This window comes from Papaver somniferum, chromosome 3, assembly GCF_003573695.1.
Source record: "Papaver somniferum cultivar HN1 chromosome 3, ASM357369v1, whole genome shotgun sequence".
NCBI lineage: Eukaryota > Viridiplantae > Streptophyta > Magnoliopsida > Ranunculales > Papaveraceae > Papaver > Papaver somniferum.
Genome location: NC_039360.1, coordinates 187,731,662 through 187,740,091, shown reverse-complemented (window position 1 = coordinate 187,740,091; position 8,430 = coordinate 187,731,662).

The window sequence follows — 8,430 nt, the reverse complement described above, 5'->3', positions numbered from 1 at the left end:
GAACTAAATTAATCAACTAGTTTGATTATTTGGTTAGTACTCCATAAGTCTTCTTTCTTATGTCGAGTACATGTACGGTTAAGGTTGTCATATTTTATGATGAACTTAGTCGGGGTTCCATAAGTTCTCTTATGTTGATCCCAAAATAATTAAATTGATTACTTCGATGATTAATTTGGTTGTTTGTATTCCAATTAGATTAATTATTGGTTCTCTTGTAATTAATCTAGTTGAGTTTTCATATATTCCACAAGTTCTTGTGTTGAGTATATGAAAAGCTACACTATCATGTTCTTTGGTTAATGTAGTCATATATTTCGTAAGGTTTTCCTTATGTTGAGTATTTGAACGGTTAAGTTAGTCATCTTCGTGTGATTGACTTAGTCGTAGCTCCATGAGTTTACTTGTTGAGCACTTTCAATTAAATTGATCACTTTTGTGGTGTGATTTAGTTGCGTATTCCAGTTGAATTAATCATGGGTTTACTTGTGGTTAATTTGGTTGAGCTTTGGATATAGAAAATCATTCCTATGGTTTTTGGTGTCCAATAAAAAATCCTTCTTTTCTTTCGAAATTAAGGTCACTCTTGTTGTTCTCTCGGGAATGACATCAAATGGGGGGAGTTCTTTTGAAATTGTACTTAATGGTAATATCTTGCGGGGAGTGCGGATGTGGAATTTTATAGGGGTTATCTTGTATCTTAAAACTCCTTGATGAATGATGTTAGCTTCTGCTATTAGATTGTATCTAAATTAAGTTGGTATGTATTTTTCTTTTGGTCATGAAATGTCTCTTGTGGAAATTTCATTATGGTTCCATTCTTGTACCTTTGCCAATTTTATTGACAAAAAGGGGGAGAAATATTGTAGTTCACACTACAAATACATATGGTTTTCGGATCATTGTGTAAGGGGGAGTGGTTTCCATGATCTAGATGGAGTATTGATTAAGGGGGAGTGATACATATCACCGTAGTATTATTGTTAAAGTCGTGACACAATTGGACTTTGATGTTATATAATAATACTATGACACTGTATAATAATGATCGAGAATCTCGATTTCTCTCATTGTTATAGCTACGGATCTTCAACAACGATGGTGCTAAACTTACAACCTTTGGGATTATTAGAGTACTTGGAAGGACGAAGATTCCAAGGAACGTTGAAGATTAGACTATGGAATAGGAGCCATTAAATTTTATCTTTTTTGTATTCCATATGTATTAATAGTTTTGTCACTAAAATTGACAAAGGGGGAGATTTTTAGAGCATAGCTCGGTCAACCTCGCATGCGTTGCTATCTCAAGCATGTTTGTAAATGTTAGTGATCAAAACTATAAGTCTTGATTTCTAGCCTACATAGCTAAGTATCGGACTGGGATAAAAAAGTGTAGTTGAGCTCAAGGACTTCATGGCGATTCATCATATAACGACGAAGATCTATACAAGGAACCGTGGAACTTCATCAACAAAAAGGTATGTGGAGACTTGAACTTATCTATCACTCAAAAGTCTATCTCTTATATCTCCTACTTCTTATGAGACAAAAGTTGTATGCTATATAGACTACATCATACACATTTGACATTTCGAGCTGAGCATTCATTGCTTATCTTTTATCTCGAAATCGTGTGTTGGTAAAGCATTTCGCTTTGATCAAGTTTATCTCCACCTAGAGACGAAAGTCATGAAAAGTTTCAATCACTTTTAGAATTGCTCTGACGTGAATCGGTCTGTGAATAACGGCTACATAGCGTCCTCTGAGAATGTCTCAATGATTGAAATGAGAGTTTAGATTACATAACCATGTATTCCTTGAACCGAAGTTTCCGAACTTTGTTGATCAAGAGAAATCGGGAGTATTGTGGAATTGGCTTGCCAAGTCCGCGAACTGTCGGAAGTTCTCGACCGAAAATTTCTGCCGGAATTTTCCAAATACTCGTTTGTGTGATGAGTCCGCGAACTGGCGGAAGTTCTCTTTCCGAGAATTTCTGCTGAGTTTGGAAAACTCAACCGATTAGGTTAAGTCCGCGAACTTGTTTGTGAGATTAAGATGTTATAATCTAAAGATGTGCTCTGAACATGAAATATTAAATTACTAAGGAATGCTTTATGCAAATCGTGGCTATAATGTTCATGAGCGGATTCAATGGAATCGAGTCATCTTTGCTTCAATTGTGTCTTGTGTAGTTACATAAGATCTCATAGAAATTGAACAACTCTGTAACTAGTTCATTTGATTCAATTGAACTAGTTGTGGTGAAGAAGAACAAGGTTAATATGAAATGCTCATATGGTTAACCTTTTGGGTTACTATGTTGAACCAACATACACGTACACGTTTGGGTATGGTTTTCACGAACCCAGTAAACGTCTACCCAAGTGTGTGTGACAAGCTAAGTTTTCGATCTAACGGTTGAGAAATATTAGCTTGAATCTAAATCAGGTTTTCATCTAACGGTGAATATGGATTGCTTTGTAACTAAGGCAAAACCCTGATTTGAAGGCTATATAAAGGAGACATATAGAATTGTGCAAAACTAATCCTCACACGTTTGTGTGCTACTAGTGCGCCCGCTAGAGTCGATCTCCATTAACCTTTGATTTTCTTCTCTAAAATCAGATTAACGACTTAAAGACTTCATTGGGATTGTGAAGCCAGACCGATACTACTTTATCGTAGTTGTGTTATCTGATCTTGCATCTTCTATCGTACGAGTACAATCGATTGATTGTCTTGAGATCTTGAGAGTTCTCCGATAGGCAAGATAAAGAAGTCACAAACATCTTCGTCTCACTGTTTGTGATTCCTCGACAATCCTCTTGTGTAGTCAGGAAGGATTGTAGAGAGGTGATTTTTTAATCTAGGTTGTTCTTCGGGAATATAAGACCGGATTATCAATTGGTTCCTGTTACCTTGATTTTATATCTAAGGACGGAAAAAAACCTAGGGTTTATCTGTGGGAAACAGATTTATCCTTTTATAGACTTTTCTGTGTGAGACAGATCTGTTTATTATCAAGTCTGTGATTTTGGGTTACAACAACTCTTGGTTGTGGGTGAGATCATCTAAGGGAATCAAGTGCGCAGTATCCTGCTGGGATTAGAGGCGTAGGAGTACAACTGTACCTTGTATCAGTGGGAGATTGATAGGGGTTCAACTATAGTCCAGTCAGAAGTTAGTTTGCAGTAGGCTAGTGTCTGTAGCGGCTTAATACAATATGTATTCAATCTGGACTAGGTCCCGGGGTTTTTATGCATTTGCGGTTTCCTCGTTGACAAAATTTCTGGTGTCTGTGTTATTTCTTTTCCGCATTATATTTTATATAATTGAAATAATACATGTTGTGCGTTCGTGATCATCAATTGGAAATCCAACCTTTGGTTGTTGATTGATATTGATTGATCCTTGGACATTGGTCTTTGGCACCGTCCAAGTATTCCTTGTATTTGATAAAGACTCGCTATTGTTTTTTATCTTGAGTAAAAATCAAATCAAGAGAGATATATTAACTCCTTGAGATACTTTTATCTAGATTGAGTCTGACTGTCTAGTTGATTCTCTAGCAAAGTATTTCGGAGTTAGTCCATACAGATTGCTAATCGAAATATTGGGTGGTGTTGTTAGACCCCCGCTTTTTCAGAAGGGAAGTCCAGAAGCTCCATATCGTATATCCAGAGGCTCAAACGCACTAGTAAGTCTTATCGAACAACCTCTTTTAAAGTCTGTTAATCCTCATCTCATCAAGAACTGGGGACTTGATCCGATCGTCAACCCAACTTTGACTAGGCGATGTGAAGAGGAAGCTGGTCCCTGTCAATATTTTTTCAAATGTTTAGAAGAAGTCTCGATCGAGGATAAGAGGTCCAGAGGTCAAGTAGTAGGAGCCTTACCTAGTTTCTGAAACTAAACAAGGTGACTATTGCAAACTCCTTGGTACTGACAACTGGGAGGAGTAGCAATACACACTAGATAGCTCCCGTCAGTTCCTGAAATATTATATTGCCATTTCCCTAGTATCTCCCTTGTTTTCATACAATACTGTAGATGGGGAAAAACAATTTGCTGGTTCTTAAGGAATTGATGAGACAAAAGTACGGAGGAGACTCCTCGATCCGAGCGAAATGTTAAACCTCACACAGATGCACCGCTGCAAAGGGGGTGCTTTAGATTCGAGAGATCAATCTGTAGTACTCCGGCCTAAATCAAGACAATGACTGTTCCAGAGTAAATTCGGTCACAAGAGAGGGTGGGTTGATCTGTAGGAGGGAAGCTGGGAAATGTGTGGAATCAATGGTAATCAAAGATTGTGGGTGTGTGAATTCTGAATATGATAAGCTCTGAATGATTGAAATTGCTCAATTGAGAGTAGTTGCTCAATTGATGAGTTGATGATCTCGTGTTGTTGATGAGACGTGAGATTGATGATACTGTTGATGCCGATGGTTCAATCATGATTCAGAGACTTATTTATATTTGCTGGAATTTTAGACACCATGACTCCATGAAGTGTGACAATTGATGGAATCAAGGAGTGGGCAAGTGGAGATCGTGTTTGAAACCAGTTGCTCAACGTGTGGATACTTGGTCGATTTTCCACCCACTACCTCATGAATTCCTTCAACTGATTGCACGACTTGCTCATATTCCATCGTGTGTTTGAACACACGTGCCATAGACCGCCAGACCAAAACCCTAAGTGATATCCCTCAAAAGTGACACGATTGACGTCTCGTGGTATGTTAGTCAATTGATGACTTCGTGGTTTGATGGGACGATGAGTCCATGTAGTTGCTGAGTTGAATATGATGTTTTGAAACTCATGAGTTGAACATGTCATGAGACAGAGGTATAGTTCTTACGACGAAGTGAGCAAGTATTGCTCATTAGATGGATCGTTGAATATTGATTGTTGAACCAATATTCCTTGGTTTGAGCGAATATTTATCATCTGAGCAAGTGTTTCTCATGTGATGAATGAATATTTGATCGTCTGAGCATTTGTTGCTCATCTGATGGGATATTGGCAGCGTACCATAAATATTAATTAGAATACTGGTCGTTGAACCGAGCATAATTAATAAAATTAATGACCATGAGGACGTCGTAAAATTATTAAGGTTGGAATATGGAATGATGATGATCCTTGGATTCAGAAACCCTAATTTGATCAATTGATGATCAATTCATGGTTCGTCAGAATTTCAACCATAGGACGAAGAAGGGGGCGACTACATGGGACCGTGGATCAACCATGTAGTGTCCATATGCTCACATGAGCAAATACAAAGAACTCCTGAAGAGTTGACGATTTGTTGGTGAAAGAATGATTAAATGCTGGTTTAATCATTTATTCGAAAATGCTCGTCTGAGCCTTAGGTGAGAAAACCTAATTAATTTTGACGGAGTGAGGGACCGACCATTGCCATGAAACCGGCCCTGGGTAGTCACGTGACCGCCTGATGACCACTTCATGAAAATCCAAAGTGTTTGGAAGAGTCTTGGACCTAATACGTGCAACTGTGCAAATTAGGTCAAAACTGTGAAACTTGATGGGACCGGCTTCTGTAAGCCAAAGAGCCAATCTTGGTCGGTCAAGATAGCGTGCTCGTGTCCCCAAGGCGTCCATGTCTCAGTCCTGAGAATTTTGATATTTTCTGGCATGCAATTGAGCATCCATTCGAGAAAATATGCCAAAATTAGGGTTTCGACGAAACTGAGGAAAACACCATGAGATGATGGAAAATAATTATAAAATAAGAAATAAGGAGGCGTGGGACCGCCGAGCCCAAGCCATGGTCGTCCGGTCGTGTCCACGGTCCCGTGGTGCCTTTACCTTAACTTTATAATATTTTGATGATTTTATGAAAAAATCATGAATTTTGAGAAATTTGATGAATTTAGGGAGTTTTCATGAATTGAAGGAGTTTTCATGAGTTTAGGGAAGCAAAAAATATTAAAATAATAAAAACAAGGGCGTGTGGGACCTTGGAGGCGCGGCCGGCCGGCTAGGGCCCGGTCCCACGAGTTTTCATAATTTTTAATATTTTTTTAGGTATATTTTCATGATTTGAGGGAATTTTTCCTAATTTGAGAGAAATACCATGAAATCAAGGAATTTGATAAATTCAAGGAAAATAATAATAAAATAAAGAGGCGTGTGGGACCCACTAGGGCATGGCCGGCCGGCTAGGGCCCGGTCCAACAAGTTTTTCATAATTTTATATTATTTATTTCCTAATTTTTGCAAAATACCATGAAATCAAGGAGTTTTTCATGAAATCAGAGAAATAATAATAATAATAATAAAATAATGAGGAACCATAAGGTGTGGGGCCGGCTGGGACCAAGGCATGGCCAGTTGGCCAATGGTCACGCCCCACACTATTTTTCCTTAATTTTATATTATTTTCATGGGTTTATGAAAACACCATGAAGTCGAGGAGTTTCCTCGAGACGAAGGAGATTTGTTCAAATGAAAGGATTTTCATCAGATGAAGGAAAATAATAAAAATACGATAAAATATAAAACTGGCGTGGGATTGGTCATGGCACGGTCGGCCAGTCAATGAGTCCAATCCCTTGGCGCCTTGGTCAATATTTTGATTATTTATTATTTTCTTCCTATTTTGCAATAGGTTAATCGTTTCGTCGTATTTTGAAATACTCGTTCGTCCGGTGACTGTTAGTGCATTGTCGTTGAATACACTTTCACCATATAAGTCGGGGCTTACTTAGAGGTAGCTCATACGCCCGGTTGTTGATTATTTATTTCTAATTATGGAATTCAGTGGAGAATAATTCACAAAACTGAGTAATAAGATGTTTATTATTAATTCATAGGATCAGCTGAGGATTCGACTACGAATTTTGAATAATAAAGTGAGAATTACCATTCCATGGGATTGTATATTCGACCATAGAATCAGAGTCATTAAGATTTATCTATTACCATTTATGAGACCAGTTGTGGATTCGATCATGAAATCGGAGTAATGAGATAATATAGTTATTGCTATTCTATGAGATCAAGCCGTGGATTCGATCATAGAATCAGAACAATTGTTTATTGCCATTCCATGGGACCAGTCGTAGATTCGACCATGGAATAGGAGCAATTGTTATTGCCATTCCATGGGACCAGTCGTGGATTCGACCATGGAATAGGAGCAATAATAGATTACTTTGGGAATTCAGTAATGAATGTCACGGCAAAATTAATCTTAATTAGGAATAATTAACTTTGTGGCTCTATACTAGCAGAGAAAGCTGTCTAGGAACATTAATTATCCCGATATGAGCTTGTCGGTAAGTCATATCCTTTATATAGTCAGGGTAAACTCGTTGTTTGTTCCTAAAGACGTTATCGCTCTATACTAGCAGAGCAAGCTGTCTAGGAGCCGTCCATCTCGTGATACTATATAGAAATAATCACTGAAAGTGTTCAATATTCATGAGATATGCCGTTGTCCAGTCGTGAGACTACATATCTACATGTACTCTGAGAGAAAGTACTCTCCGTTTAGAATTCGATGAGAGACCCGTGTTTCAATACTCACGTCTGATTGCTGGATCAGAGCTTCGTATAATTATGAGTTTACGATTTTAGCCCTTGTCAAAAATCCACCATCTACATTAAGTCTCCTGCTTACTGAGGAAAGCGGTGTTCCTCAGTCAGCATGGTGATTTTCCGGCCATAACTAATAATACCAGTAATTGAACTTAGTAGTAAGTTGAGACATCGTTTGATGTCATGATTGGAGCATCGTTTGATGAGCATAAAGTGGTAGCACCGATGATTTGGTGATGGAACCTTGGTTGTTTAGGATTCGCGGGCCGGTCCCAAGAAAGGAATCCGTTTTAGCACGGACGCTCGTTCGTTCGTTAGTTTAAGAAACAACAAAATAGACCTGAGTCTAATGATAAAAATTTTGTCTATAAGCTTTCACGAAAAACAAAATTTTATTTTTTAAATATGTGAGATTTTACAAAGTGGAATAAACTCTCATTTCAAAGGTGGATGCTCATACGAGAGAAAAGTTTTTTTTTTTTTAAATAGATGTGCGTCTGTTAGTAATAAAATTTTGTTTATGAGCTTTCATGAAAAAATTTTATCTCGATCTTTCAAAAATCTTTGAGAATATACTCTCGCTTCAGAGACAGATGCTCGTGCGAGGGAGCAAAAATATATAGATATATTTTCCAAATTTACGTGAGTTTCACGTTAAATATTTATATAGTTTGTAGAATCATGTTTTGATTTTGAACAACTGTTGAATGTAGACCATCATACTTGGTAAAATAATGTCTATATGTGAGTTTTCACAATCGTAGAATGGACGTCTGTCCAGATTATGAGAAACCAGTGAATGTTCACATTGTAAAATTTATGTGGGTTGTTCACGGTTTTATGAAAATCATGTCAGA